The sequence below is a fragment of the Dipodomys ordii genome, unplaced genomic scaffold (assembly GCF_000151885.1).
Source record: "Dipodomys ordii isolate 6190 unplaced genomic scaffold, Dord_2.0 Scaffold97, whole genome shotgun sequence".
NCBI classification, from domain to species: Eukaryota; Metazoa; Chordata; class Mammalia; order Rodentia; family Heteromyidae; genus Dipodomys; species Dipodomys ordii.
Window position 1 is genome coordinate 6,751,753 of NW_012267313.1, and position 15,970 is coordinate 6,767,722.

A 15,970-nucleotide genomic window follows, 5' to 3' on the forward strand; every position below is an offset into this window, starting at 1 on the left:
TATATAGAACATATGTGAAATTAATTTCTCTGCTCCTTGAAAACAGGAAAGATAGTTACTAGTTTATAGTTACTAGATCAAATAACAGCCTTATTTGTATCTGTTTTCAGACTCTTCCCTGAACATTCCTGTGAGGTCTTCTAGTAAAAGAAAGAATGGAGTCTCCTTTGAGGCTCATCTATTTCATCTCAAATGAAAAATCCTACCTTTTAATTAGAATGGATGAACTTAGGAAACTGATGATGTTCCTAGATTAATTAGGTATAGTGAACTTAATTTCATTCATTTAGTCATCAGACTCAGTAAGGTCCAAAGGCCTGAAATGTCATGCCCATATAAATTGCAAATATAATATAACTTGTTTTAAAAGTAATATATAAATTTAATGTGAATCTACATATTTATATATGATGGGGAGGCTCATGAAGAATCCTACACCAATCTTTCATGTCAGGGTTGAAGATAGGAAAGCTACATTTCATCACATCTTATGAACTTTCTCAGGATGTAACAGGTAATTATGGAATCAATTAATGTATTAATGATAAACATTTGGGAAACTAATTAAAGCTTAAGAGTGATTCTTCATTATGTAGCATGTTTTGTTTTGAAAGACTTTACTTCCACTTGGACATTCTGCTTGCTGAAGGCTTTTCTTGATAAAAGCCCAAGATTTACTACCTGTAAGTTACATCTAGAAAGATTTTTATCTGGCCCTACCTTTAGCACCCACTCTAGTTCCCCTACATCATGTATAAATAACTCTGTTAGAGGAAATGTTTAAACAAAATAAATGGGTTGGAAATACTAGCTGCATACCTGCTTCCCTTGAGAGTCCGTTAATGAATTAACATATACTCGCATGTTTTGTAGGTCACCAAGTTATGAGCATGGGGAACCTTTCTCCTGAAGGCTAGTTGGATGAGGTTAGGTGTGATCGAAGAAAGCTTTTCCACACAATGGGAAAGAAAGTAGAATTTTATGGGTGATACTTCCCTCGTCTCAATTAAAACACCTACATGTACAGCCTTTATTATATTGAGGAATGTTTCATGGATTCCTAACTTCTCCGAAGCTTTTTATCAAAAAGGCATGTTGAATCTTGTCAAATGTCTTTTCTGCATCTATTGAGATGATAATGTGGTTCTTGTCCGTGTTTCTGTTTATATGTTGAATTGCTATGTATATTGAACTAGAATGAATACCATTTGATCATAGTGTATGATTTTTTTTTGGTTAGTTGTTGAATTTGGTTGACTAGAATATTATTGAGAAATTTTGCATTGATGATAGTTGTCAAGGAAATGGGGCTATAGTTCTCTTTCTTTGATGAGTCCATATCTGTTTTGGGGATGAATTTGGGGGTGATCTCTACCTTTCTATTTCTTTGAAGAATTTGAGGAGTATTGGATATGAGTTCTCCTTTGAAGGCCTTATATAATCTGGAAATAAATCTATCTGGTCCTGGGCTTTTCTTGGAAGAGGACTTTTGTTTTCCATTTTAGTTTCATTATTTGTTACGCTAGTAGCACAACCATGTTCATTGCAACATTGTTTACCATATCCAAGATAAGGAATCAACCCTGATGCACTTCAATGGGCCAATGTATCTAGAAAATGTGGTAGATATACACAATGGAATTTTACACTTCCATTAGAAAGAATGGCATTGCCTCATTTGTAAGGAAATGGAAAGACTTGGAAACAATTATATTAAGTGAAGTAAGCCAGACCCAGAGATACATAGGTTACATGGTTTCCCTCATTTGTTGTAACTAGAATGTGCCTATAAATCTATAAGTAAACACACTGATGATTGTAAAAGACAGAAAAATACACTTGGACATGATAATTATACAGGTCTGTAGAGACTTACACAGTGAGACCAAAGGAAAATATTCTTAGGAGAGGATCATAAAGGCTCAATAGCTATGTGCATATAAACATACAAAATGATGTTTATCAAAATAAACTCCAAGAAATCGAAATGAGGTTTTTTTTGTTATTATTGTTTTTTGATATTTTTCTTCTTTGTCACTGTTTTTGTTTTTTGTATCTTTTGTCTTGTATGTAAGTTTATCTGTTTGGGGGAGGATGGGGGGTCACAGAAGCAGTGGGACAAAGGGTGATATATATATATATATATACACATACATACACACACACACATATATATACATACTGATAGAGACTATGCTGAAAATGAACTATATACAACTTGAGTGGGGGAGGGGATTAAGAGGAAAAAAACTGGAGAAAATGAGGGGAGAGTTGACACTGTTCCAAAAGGAATGCACTCATTATTTAACTTATGTAACTGTAACCCATCACTTTTTCAATAAATACCTTTAAGAATCTACCTGTGGGGATCACCCATATAGTACATATATACAAATTTACTTGAATTTATTTCTCCTACATCTATGAAGGTAGCAACTAAATGATAATCTCTTCAAAGTAGATATATGGAGCTGCAGGTTATACAGGTATATTACTCAAAGTCAGGAGATGGTAAAAATTACTAAAGTACAGTTAAATAATAGAATTAGTCCATGAAATAATTTTTATGTGAGATAAATATCATAGGATCTAGTAAATAAGTAGAAGCTGTACTTCACCATTTTTGTTTTAATTGAGTTTAAATGGGTCTTCCAACAGCTCTTTTGATAATCTCTTTTGAGATTGTAATTAAACTAGGGATAGTATCTTGAATACAAGATTTTAGTAATTCATCTGCATTTTGCATAAGCTTTTATGTCAGGTAATAACGACTTTTATTCACTTTTTTAAAATTTATATATTAGTTGTACAAAGAGCCTACGGAATAAACATGACCAAAGTACCTTATATATATATGAAAATGGTCATAATTTTAATCTGAAGTTTTCTTCCCTATAATCATGTCTATTTCTAAAGCATGTCACCTTCAGGTAAATGAGTTAGCAGACCAATAGATTTGTGTAAAAATACAGTAATTTCTCACTTTGTGACAGAGAGAACTATGTAGAAATCTGAGATAAAATAATCTGCAACTAAATTAACTTCACATTCAGGCTGAGAAAAACTAAATAAAATCAAGAGATGTATAGAGAGCTGATAAGTAGCAATTATTGGTAGTAATTTAGGTGTTTGACATATTCTTAAATTTTTATATTGACATTCCTTTGTAGAGAAATATCACTATAAAGACACAAGGATTTTATACTGTTATTCCTTTAATCTTCATTGAAATGTTGTTTTAAGCATGCTTCTCTAACGAAATGCTCCTTTCTAATTCTTTTGAATTGCAATAAATTATTCACAACAGATGCTTTAAATATGTGAAGTTTGAACATGTAAAGAGACATTTTCTCAGTAGAAAAGAATGACAAACTATGTGATTTGCTTGTCAAATTTCACTATGTTTAAAATATTTTTCAACATTTTTCAACTCTAGTCCAAATGATAATAAGCATTGTGATAGCATGTACTTTGTTATTTGGGACATATTTTCATTTCAGGAATGAGAACCATCTCTCTCTCTCTCTTTCTCTCTCTATCTCTCCACACACACACACACACACACACACACACACACACAGTGTTGTCAAAAAATTAATGAAACACAATGTGGGGGGAAAAAAGGTAAAATTCTATTTAATTTGGTAATTTGGCAAAACATCTTGTCTTTAGCATGTACCTTCTTAAACAAGGACCAGATACCAATGATAACTGATGCCATCCACTGGGTTTTACACACAATCAAACTTACACTCTGTAATTAAGATTTTGCACCAAATCATTGGCTCTCTGAAAAATCTGTATCTTCTCAGTTTTACAGGTTTATCTTCTCAAGACCATCTCTTGCACTTTGTGTGAACTTCTGCAGATACCCAGATTATGAGACCTATCTTAGAAACAGGAAAACGGAATGGAAGAAACATGAGTTCTACACATGCTTTGCCTCCAGTTAGTATGTGAACTTGGACAATCACCTTCCCTTACCCTTGGTTATTTTCTCATAAAACAGCACACTTAGGCTAGAGTCTTAAGGCTGTATTCAAATTCTAAAAGTCTCATTGTAGACTTCTTCAAATAGGAATTGCTTTCTTTAGGAAGATATAGCGCTCTCACAGACAGATTGAGGGAACTTAAAAGGAAACAAGGAAGTCGGGGAGGGGAAGGGAGAAAAACAAATTGTTAAATAGGGATACAGGTGGACCCATTGCAACAATGAGATGTACAAGATGCTATGTTGAGAAATGAACTTTACAATGTTAGTGGGGAGGGAGGGGAGAGAGAGAGGGTGTCATTATGGAGATAGGAGGGCAGAGATGGTAGGGGAAAAACAAAGGAGGAGGCAACAATGCTTGATAAGAAATGTACTCATTACCTTGCTCATGTAATTGTAACCCCTCTGTACGATAGTTTCACAATAAAAAAGTATTTTAAAAAAAGAAAGTCTATATTACATACAACTGCATGTTAATTTGTCCCAGTGAGAAACTCAATTAGGCTGGCCTATGTTTTCCCATGCTCTTTCTCTTTGAAGACTGTATCCATTATACATAAGTGTATGACCATCAACTTCCATTTAATAAGACCCCAAAATCAGGTGCCCAGAATACTGAGAGAGATTTATATGTATTTAAATAGTTTATTTTTTAAGAGAAAGTATTTTAAGAGGCTAAGTCAGTATCAACTCAAATTCATTTAGGCATTTCCTTTCTTATGCTTTCTGTCACTAAAAGAACTCAATAATTTGAAAGTTGTTTTTTTTTTATTTTTTCACTTGGGTTACTCTAGTTCATTTGTTATTCTGTGTTCCTTTCTATGTGGGTATATTATCTTCCCACAGTCCCACGGATGAAACTTTAAAGGCTTTTCAAACATACTTTCTGAACAAAATATTATTCCAGGGGCTAGTAACTTGCTAGCTTTTAAAACAAAAGATAATGGAGAAAGGTTACAATATCCCCAACTCAGAAATATTCTCCTTCTGGGTTGAGGACCTTTGACTGTAATCTAGCTGTGCTTTTTGTCTGATCAGGAGAGGCTATTTATGAAGAGCCATACAAAATAAACATGAAACATTTGCCATAAAAATATGACAACCACTTTAAATAATGTTGACTTAATTAAACTTTAAACTGTATTTATATATTTTCTGGTTTTAGTGTGAGCTCTTCTCGGATGTTTACTTCAGTGGAAAATCCATCATGTAAAACCTTGAAAGAAATTAATCCCCCTCCCCCTGGCATGGAGTTCGGCTCCAACAATTCAGATCTAAATATTTAGTGATGGATGATACATGTTTATGGAACAGAGGGCAGTATGACATTTCCACGTGAACTGCGGTTTCCATCCTGAGCATAGGCTTGAATAGATATTGGAAGCTGAAGTTAGGCCAGCCTACGGAAGTTGATAAGGGTTTTTTTTTTAATTTTTATTTTTATGTTTGTCTTCTCTTTTAATTCCCTTTGTCCTTTCCATCTGTTCCTGAATTCTTTGTAACAAAACTCTTCTTACATTCAATTTTTCCAGAAAAGAAGTTGTGCTGACTTCTTGTGTGTTTGATAGTGCATCTATGGTTAAACTAATAGCCTTGCTGGGTGTCAGCCAAAGGTTACAGGCCTCTCAAAATATTCCTGGAAAAAAATAGTTTATCACTAAACTGAAGTTTCTCATTAGTAACCCTGTGGTGTCTAATCTGTAAAAATTACATGATTAACTCCTTTCCAAAGTCTGCTCTGGTTGAGGCTTGCAGTCCCACAGGAAGTTATTAAAAGTATCACCAAGATAATTCCCTAGCTTTGTACTTGGCCTCTGGGGTAAAGGAAATAGATCATTAGATGAGTACTTTATAATAAAGTCATAGATCATTCATGATTATTAAATGAGTGTCAAGGAAGATTATTATTTTTAAAAGTTGAGGACAGTATGATTTGAAAAACAAATAAAAGCCATGAAAAAATTTTGTTCTTCCTCTGTTTGGTAAAAGAAATGGGAAGCATAGCATTTTCTTCCCCAATGCTTTTTGAAGCTGGCAATTTAAAGTCTCAAACACAGTTGTTTCACTTTGTGCTTTTTTGTTTCTGAAATCATGTAGCTGCTTTCTGGAATGAAAAGGTAATTGTTGCTATAGGTAAATGAAGGATGCAAAGGGAATGTCAAGGAAATAGAAAGGAGAAATACATCATGCATAGGTTTAAATAATCTGAGATCTTTGTTTCTTATAAAAGTGTAACCGCATATGATTAGTAACTTACTGGGTTTCACAAGGATTATTATACTGATTTATTCAACTAAAAAATAACTTACTATTCAAGACAATTTTCACTGCTACAAAGAAGAATTGAAAAATATAAATGTTAAAGGAAAAGCAAAGCCAGATAGTTCTTCCTATTACCCCAAATCCTGTACACAGTATAGATGTTCTGATAACTTGAGTATGATATTTGGCTTTTAAAATTATATTCTAGGTTCTGAATTTTTTTGCTTATTCTAGTCTAAAATGCCCCATACTTCCAAATCCTATTTGCTTTTCTAAATAGTTACTATAGCTTCTTTATTTGAAAAAAATGACAATCAAGTAAGTCCATGTCTTGGAAAGAAAAGAAAAAACAAGCTCTGTTCAGTCTTTGACTTTTGTATTAGAAAGTCCTGTCTGTTATTCAAGCAGAACATTCAGATGTGTGAGTTTGATTACTCACTCTGGCAATCACTAGGCAGTGGCACTTAAGGTTCCCCAATGGAATCAGTAGAAAGTGCCTATGTCATGAGAAAAATTCTTGAACCACACTGACAAATCCTTTACAAAGTTCTGGATGTTGAACTCCACACGAGAGGAAAAGCAGGACCTTGGTGAATGATTCTTTTTCATTTTCTTTTGCTTTCATTTTCTAATTTTCATTTTCTACCCAGACAAAGCACCGTGTTATACTTAAAAAATCAAAAAACAAGAAATGCATGACAGTTTAAAAAGAAATCCAGTTTCTTACGAATGGGGCATTGCCATTCTTTCTGAAGAAGTATAGAGTTCCATTGTAAATATATACCACATTTTCTTGATCCATTCATCCACTGATGGACTTCTGGGTTGATTTCATATTTTAGCTAAGGTAAATAATGCTGCAATGAATGTAGTTGTGCTGGTGGCTTTAGTGTGGCTTGGTTTATGGTCATTTGAGTAAATGCCCAGAGGTGGGATCGCTGGGTAATAATTAGTGTTTTAAGTTTACATTCCCCCAAATAATGTAGTAGCATTCCCTCTTGGCCACATTACCACCAGAATCAGCTATTATTTGTTTTCTTTCTTTTCTTTTCTTTTTTTTTTTTTTGGTTGGGCATGGGGTTTGCACTCTGGATTTGGGGGCTGTTCCTCAGCTCTTCAGCTCAAGGCTAGCACTCTACCACTTGAGCCACAGCACTACTTCTGGCTTTTTCTGCTTACATGGTGCTGAGGAATTGAACCCAGGGTCTCATGCATACAAGGCAAGCACTCTACCACTGAGCTACTTTCCCAGTCCTTGCGTTTCTTTTATGGTCAGAGATGTTGAATATTCTTCATGTGTCAATTGGCCATTCTTCTTTCTTCTGCAGCAAAATCTCTCTTTAGGTCTTTATTATTAATAGTTATTAATAATCATTATTAATGGGGTGACCCATTTGTAAGGAAATGGAAAAACTTGGAAAAAATTATATTAAGCAAACTAAGCTAGACCCAAAGAAACAGATTGTATGGTTTCCTTCATTTGTGATAACTAGAATATGTCTAGGATGTTCTTAGCAGAGGGTCATAATGGCTCAATAGCTATGTGCATATGACCATATAAAATGACACTTATCGAAATGAACTCTAAGAAATGGAAACAAAAGGTTTTCTTTACTGTACTGTTCGCAGTTCTTTCTTTTTTCCATTTGGTTTATTCTCTAATGTCACTGTTTTTTTATTTCTGTCCCCTTTGTCTTGTATGTGAGTTTATCTGATTTAAGGAGGGAAAGGGGAAGCACAGAAACAGTGGGACAAAGTGTGAACCAGTTCAACAGCGATACTCACTAGACGCTATATTGGAAATTAACTTCAGGGGCAAAGCGGGTGAGGAGGGCAGGTGGTAAGGCTGCGCAAAAAGAAATGTACTTATTACCAAACTTATATAACTGCAACCCCTCTGCACATCACCTTTACAATAAAATTCAAATTAAAAAAGAAACACAGATTTCCCATTCCCATTGGGACAAGAATTGCTTAGAACAGTCACATAATAAACTTCTGACAGTTGAAGATTACTTACCTACAAAGTCCACCAATCCAGTCTTAGTTTTATCTGTGATTTCAAATATGTAGATGCTTAAGTGCACAGTAGACTCTAAGAAAGAAATACTGAAGATGGATGTTGGGGGAAACTCCTGCAGTACAGATGTCTTACTGTGCTTTGCTTTCAGATATGGATGCAGTGAGGACTCTGGTCCTCCTGTGAAGTGTCCACTCCAACTCTGTTTAAACACAGTGATAAGACACACAGCTGTGATAATTCTTGTGGTCATTCTTGTCACTCCTGTCACTAGCGCTGGCAAGTATGGACAGCCTTCTGTCCAGTCCTGCCAACTCCTCTCTCAGAGAGTCAGTTCATAATTCAGAGGGGAAATCTGGGGTATGATTGCAAGGCCACAAAAAAGATGCTTGACAAAATATCTGCTTAAGCAGTGAGATACAGTGTTGGAAATCTCATAATGTATTGCATAAATATACAAATATGGGAAAATGCATACTGTGACCATCCATGAACATGTTAGCACTACTTGAGTACCTGGACACTCCAAAGGGTACTAGTCTTCCTTCAATTTACCATGTGCCAATAATTATGTTAAATTTTTCTATATGAACACAACTAATGCACATAGCAGGCTTATAAATGAGCACAATCATGTCCCAATTTTACCAATGAAAAAAGTAGGATACCAAAAAGTAAAGCGATTTTCCCAAATATTCACAACTGCGAGATGATCAGGCTAGAATTAAAATCCAAGCAATAGGACCCTGAGCTCCAACCACTATGAATCCTGTTATGAGATGCTCATGAAGAGACATAGAACCCAATTCCTCCACAGGTACACACTGTACTATGGTGCAAAAAGGTCATAGAGCAGAGAAAATGGTCCCCCATATAGGTCATTCAGAGATGAGGAACACTGGAGGAGAGTCCACAAAAATCCCTCCAATATTAGCCAAATGGGATGAACTAATACCAATGGATGCTGATGTGCTGATGTGGGAACCACATGTGAGATACACAGAGCAGAGTTACATAACTGGACCCTTCAGATCGGCATGGAGGAGTTTTCAGGCAAGGACAGTGGGAAAATGGGTTTCTCTATTGATAATGCTGTTTCTTCATTGTAACTCTGTTATGATATGGCTAGATTCTATCTTCTGGGCTATCACAAGAACAATACTTCTGATGGAAAGGTCACAATGCAGACAGTCTTGGTGATAGACATTCTCCTGACTCTTAGAGCTAATTTTTCAAACCGATTCCAGAGTTCTCACTTCTTTATGTTTTTATTGTAAAAATACTGTACAGAGAAGTTACAGTTACATGAGTAGGGCACATTTCCTATAGAGCATTGTTACCTCCTCCTTTGTTTTTCTCTTACCATCCCTTGCCTCCCCACTTTCCCAATCCCTCCCTCCCCCACCCCCAAGTTGTACAGTTCGTTTTCAACATAGTGTTTTGTACATCTCATTGTTACAATGGGTCAACCTGTAGCCTTATTTCAGCATTTTGTTATTTCCCTTCCCTTCCCTCCAAATTAGAAAAATGTATATACAAGATGTAGGGCACCAACACCAAATAGAGTGCAAACAGGGTTTCCCTTATTTGCATATAACTAGTATAAGTCTAGGACAAGCAGAAAAGGTCAAAAGCTATGTACATATGACCAGATAAGATGATGTTAAATGAAATGAGTCCCAAGATAGGGACACAAGTGGTTTTTTCCTTTCTTGCTATTGTTTTTTTATCATATTTAAAATGTACTACGTGAGTTTTGTTTCTCTTGTATATTCTTCCTCCACAGGATAACCCCAGTTCTCACTTTTTTACTTGTGGGTAGAGAACATTTTGGACAAAAAAATCCCAGATTCATGAAATATCATAAACCTCAATGTTCAAGATTGGCATTTGATTTCCAGCTAAAACCTAAGCCTTCTTTAATCAGCTTAGTATGAGTGACTCACTGTTACAGTGTCAGGTAATTTAGTGACTGGTGAGCTTATTTTCATTCAGCAGCCAAATGTGTGTCAGAGTAGACAAATAGAAGGATGATTTAAAGGCAACTGGAAAAAAGTAAAAAAAAAAAAACTACATCCCATGAGCTTTTCAAAAATCATTAACATCAATCTTTCTGAATAAAAGATATGGGAAAATAACACTGGCAAAAGAAGTGAGGTCTAATGAACTCTAGAAAATACTACTACATTAATAATATCCTCTATACATAGCTGTCATTCCTTCAGGGATGAGACAGTCATTTTTCTGGATGGAGGGGTTGACTATACACAATGCACAGATGAGCTTCTCCTGAGATGTTCCCACTGGAGGAAGTTTGCTGTCTTACATGAGGTGACACTTGCTCCCTGCCTACATCCAGCATTGTCATGGCAGGTGAATAAGGGTGACTTACACAAGAGAGCTCTGAAGGGTAATTTCAATTCCAGATCCTCTAATGCCTCTGTGAAAGCTGAACTAGTTCAACTCTCCCCTGTTTAGTCAAGTCCTTCCCTACTTTCAAGCATTCATCCCAAGAACACTTGCCACACACACACACACACACACACACACAGATACACACACACACACACACACCACACACATTTCTGCTCAAGATTCTATTTTGGAGGAAAACTGGAGTGCACAAAAATTCCTTTAGTATTAACCAAATATTATTAACCAATACTATGGGTTCTTTTTCTGTTTCTTGAACTCTGGGCCTGAGCACTGTCTCTCAGCTCTTCATCTCAAGGCAAACGATCTACCACTTGAGCCTCAGCGCTGGTTTTCTGGTGTCTTATTGGAAATAAGAGTGCCACGGATTTTTCCTGCCTGGGCTGGCTTTGAATCATGATCCTGTGATTTCAGCCTCCTGAGTAGCTAGGATTACAGGTGTAAGCCACCAGTGCCCAGCTCTGCTTCATTCTTGAAAATACTGCTTTATCCTATGTTAAGTATATCCAATCTAGTCACAAAGGAAAACAAATTGAACCACAGGAAAATGTAATTAATTGAACTTATCAGCTTTAATAACATTATTCCTTTTAGTCATAAATAAGCATAAATTAATCACTATTGCTCAACACAGCATACCTGTACATTTTTTAAAAAATTAAGTTAAATTATTTAGTTCATATCAGTCAAGACATTCAAGCTATTTCTTTGCAAGTACAGATCAAAATACTTCATACCAGTGTGCTGGTCCCTATACTGATATGACAAAATACCTGACACCAACAAGATTTGTCTTGGCTCATAGTTTCCATGGTTTCAGGGCCTGGTTGGCTGGCTCCGTGCTCTCCGTCTGTGATGAGGCTGAGCATCATGGCAGTCAGGCCATGTGGCAGAGGAGGCTGTTCATTTCATGGAGCAGGAAGCTAAGAGAAAGACAGATGCTGGGTACAAGTATGTATTTCCAGGACATACTTCTTCCAACCAAGCTTCATCCCGGTTTCCATCCACCATCTCCTTAGAATGGCATCCTGTTAAGAATCCACCAATGGACTAATTCCAGTCACTCTTCAATGATTAGATCTACCACTTGAGGACCAGCCTTTCCACCCATGACCCTAACAAGCATTAAAGAGGTAAACATTTAAAATAACTTCATCAGATCAATTTTCATGAAGAGTAGAACTGAATTACCAGAACTAACAACTCCATTACTGTGTAACAGTTATCTGCAACACTAACTGTAGTTTCTGGCTGGTGGAGTCATCCTGTGTTAGTGATATGTTATCTATGCCTGCAATACTGTATTATGGGAGTAACACAGTAATGTTTTGTTTTAGTCTAACATAATAACAGATGTGTATCCGATAGTATCTACTGAGTCTTCACATCCTTCCTTATCTCCTTCTTCTGTCTCATATTTCAGTTTGGGAATACTAAACACTACGTTTCTAAAACTCTTACAATTTCTGAGCTGATTTTATATGGCAAGTTTGACTTAAGTTGTGCCAATGGGAAGCATTTCCATGAGATTTGGAAGTTGAAAGGGTAGGACAGGCCATCCATGCTGGCTGACCATGAACTCTGGTAGACAGGTATGCAAGGCCAAACTTCATGTCCATTGGTCCACTATCAGTGAGCAGGGGCAACAATAGTTTCCTGATATCGAGATTACAGCTGAAAGTGTGTTGCCTTAAAAGCCAATGTCCTCCTGTAAACTTGACCTCTATTCTTCAACTTTCCACTGATTTTGGTAAACACCCAATTCCTTGCATTAAAATTGCTGTGATAGTTGATCTTGATTACTAACATCAGTGGATCTAGGGATCCTTAGACAATTGGTAATGCACAATTTCTGTGTGTTTCCAGAGGCAATTGGCCAGATAGTCTGCACACACTGAGTGGGCATGGCCCTCCTTGAATGGGATCTGCACTGTCCAATAGGATGGGTACACAAGAGAACAATATGCACAAAAGGAGGGAGCTTGTTTATACTCACTCCTGCTTGACTCTTCTTGAATGATGCTTCTACCATTCCCTGTGGACATGAGACACCATATTCTTCAGCCTTTGAATGCAGACTTATGCTAGTGGTTCTCCAGGGAAAATCTAGTAGTTTAGCCTCAGAATAAGACTACATGGTTGATGTCTCTTATTCTAGGGCTCCCAGCAACTTAGACTAAGCATTTTTCTCATTCCCTGGCTCTTCAATCTGTACAAAGTATTCTTGAATGATTATCCAGCCTCTGATTGTGTAAATCAATTTAGTAAACCCCCATCTTGTGATTATATAAATATATATATAAAGTTATATAATATTTATATATTGATATATATATAATATTTATATATTAATGTATATATTCTGATGATTCTGTATCTCTGGATAATACAACTGTCATACTACTACTTGTTCCTTGAATGAAACCTGAACTAATACAACATTTTCCCTGCCTAAAAAAACATTCAATCTGAGCCAGGCATGAGTGGCTCATGCCTGTAATCCTAGCTAGTCAGAGGGCTGTGATCTGAGGATCGTAGTTCAAACTAGCCTGGGCAAGAAAGCCCATATCTTTCTTATCTCCAATTAACCACCAAAAGGCCAGAACAGGAGCTGTGGTTCATGTGGTAGAGCACTAGTCTTGAGCAAAAAAGTTTAGGGCCTTGAGTTTAAGCCCAGGACCACCAGAAACAACAACAACAATTACAAAATATCAATGAGCCTTTACTTACAGTTTCAGGACTTCTGTTACCATAGTGAATCCGTAAGTAAGCAAGTCCATGTTACAACTGTAACATATAACTATATGTTATAACACATATAACTATATATAAAACTGTATAACACATATAAGTATAATCAGTAAGTACATGTTATAACTCACCTTCTTCTTAAATAATGTAACAAGGTATTTCTACTCTATCAGATCACTTTTTGGGGAGATATTTCTGTATTTTTTTTCCAAAAATAGTTCTGCAGAAGCTACATGAAGACTATGGCCACAGAATAAGTAAGATTGGACTATAAATACCTTTCCAGTGAATATAACCAGACCCCAGGAGTCCCTAAGAAATCCTTAAGAATAGCATAAAACCCTGAGTTCTCATTCCTGTGGCTTTGTCCTCAACAGCCATCCAGTGGATGAGGCCTTAATGACTAAAGGAAAAAGTATACCTTCTGTGCTGAACTGTCCCCATGTCAGAGAATGCAGAGCTTTCCCTGGGCTCTGCAGTAAATGACTCACTGCTGATTTAGCAAACCTGGCCCCTAGAGGTTGCCTTCTTGCCAGTAAGTATGCAATGATGAATGCAGAGGCCTCGTCTGGGGATTCACTTCTTCTCTCCCACCTCCTGTGCCTGACCCACTTTCAGCAAAGTATACACTTAACCAATGGGTAGCTTAGCAAATGACTCATCAGTTGTGAAATAACCAGTGTTTAATACCCAGATGTAAGGCTTTTAACAGTAATAATTTTATTAATTATGCTTCGGAAAGATTTATTTAAAATAAACTCAAATTGATTGTGGACTAGTCCTACCACAAAGACTTTGTGCCAGATGCCTTTGCCTAAACTTGAATGAGAGGGAAAAATGGAAGTCTCGCTTATCAATGATGCAGCCCAGGCTGTGGTGTACAAATTGTACAGTGGATACTAAATAGGATGTATAGTAGGAAAAAAGTAAATGTTAACAGAGAGTTTAAAACAGACATTTGGATAATAGAATTAGGTCTTTCATCTATCTGACTATTTACAGGCTCTGTGACTCTTGGCAAATTACTTACCTTTTCTGACTCTGGTTCTACCATCTATAATATGAAAGGGTGTTTGATGAAAAGCAGGTATCAAAAAAAGCAAAGATTATTCTCAGCTTTATCATGGTAAATACAGCTTTAATTCAGCACAAAGAATGTTTTGCTATGAACATTTATAGAGAATGGATGCATATATGCTAGGTATTATTGTGATAAGTTTTAAACATAGATAAAGCATGTGGGACATCTCTCAAAGGACAACTACTTACTACTAATGAAAAATCGGAGCCAAACTTCTTTTATTTTAACCCTGAAGTATCCTTTTAATCTGAGCAGGTTCTTAGGAGCTCTTGGAATATACTGGTACCCTGTTTGACTCCCCCGGGCATAGACATCTTAAGTACTGGTTTGAACCACCTGGTAGAAATCATTACTCATTGCTAATAGTAATGAAGGTTCCACCTCCTAGCTCATGTGAGGCCTGCCTATTCAATGATGGGTTCTGATTGGATATAGCAAGTGTCCTTGAGCTCAGACCATTGCCTGGGGGCTGGGGCTTAGTAAAAATATGTCCTGGGGCTGGGAAGTTAGCTCAGTGGTAGAGCACTTGCCTTGCATGCCTGAGGCCCTGGGTTCGATTCCTCAGCACCACATAAGCAAAAAAAAAAAAATGTCCTGCTTTGTGATTGCTCAGACCCCATATTGAAATTTAAGACAGCATCAACAATAGTAGTATGAGTAGGAAACTTACTATACAGTGATTCCAAGGTTAAGGTACCTCAGACCTAGCACCTAGCATCCTTTAAGAAGGAACAGAGCCCTCTGGCCAGTGGCTGTCTCTTTAAGAATCACAGGAAAGGCAGAAAATCCTCTTCCCAGGTAGAGATGAAGAATTAGTCTTGCTTGGAGATCTTTCAGCTTCTGCAGGTTGAGCATGCCATGCCTTTTGGGTGTTCCTTAAACAGAAGAGTGTGGGTTGGCTGGAGAATGGATACAGCCAAGGTCGATGCCTATTCTTGCTGGTGCTGCTCGCTTGACTCCTGACAGTTCTACAGCTTTTCTCTTCTTCCAAATTCAAAGTAATATTCTATCACTCACTCAATCTGATCCTGTGATTGCATTAATTGCTCAAATATCATTGTATTTTTTCACATAAACAAGAAAGCTTATGAGTTAGAGAGGGGTACCAGTGAGAGTTTCTCTTGAATGGTTGCCTATTATTAAGGAATTCTGCTTCATTTTGTCATGAAGAGTCTGTTTTCTATTCCCAGAGGTCAGTGGGAATGTGGCTGAACTTTCCTTCTGGAAATACTCCCATCTCTAAATCTTGCTGCTGCAGGTGGGTGTAATTCTGGAAATTTTATAACTTCTCTTTATAAGGAAGTGACAGAGTAAGAGCAGAGTTGGAAAGAGGATGTTACAATAAAGTACCTTAAAAAAAAACAGTTTCTCTCCAACTTGTATTTCAAAAGAACGTCCCCAGCCTTGTTTATTTTCTATGGCTAAAATAACA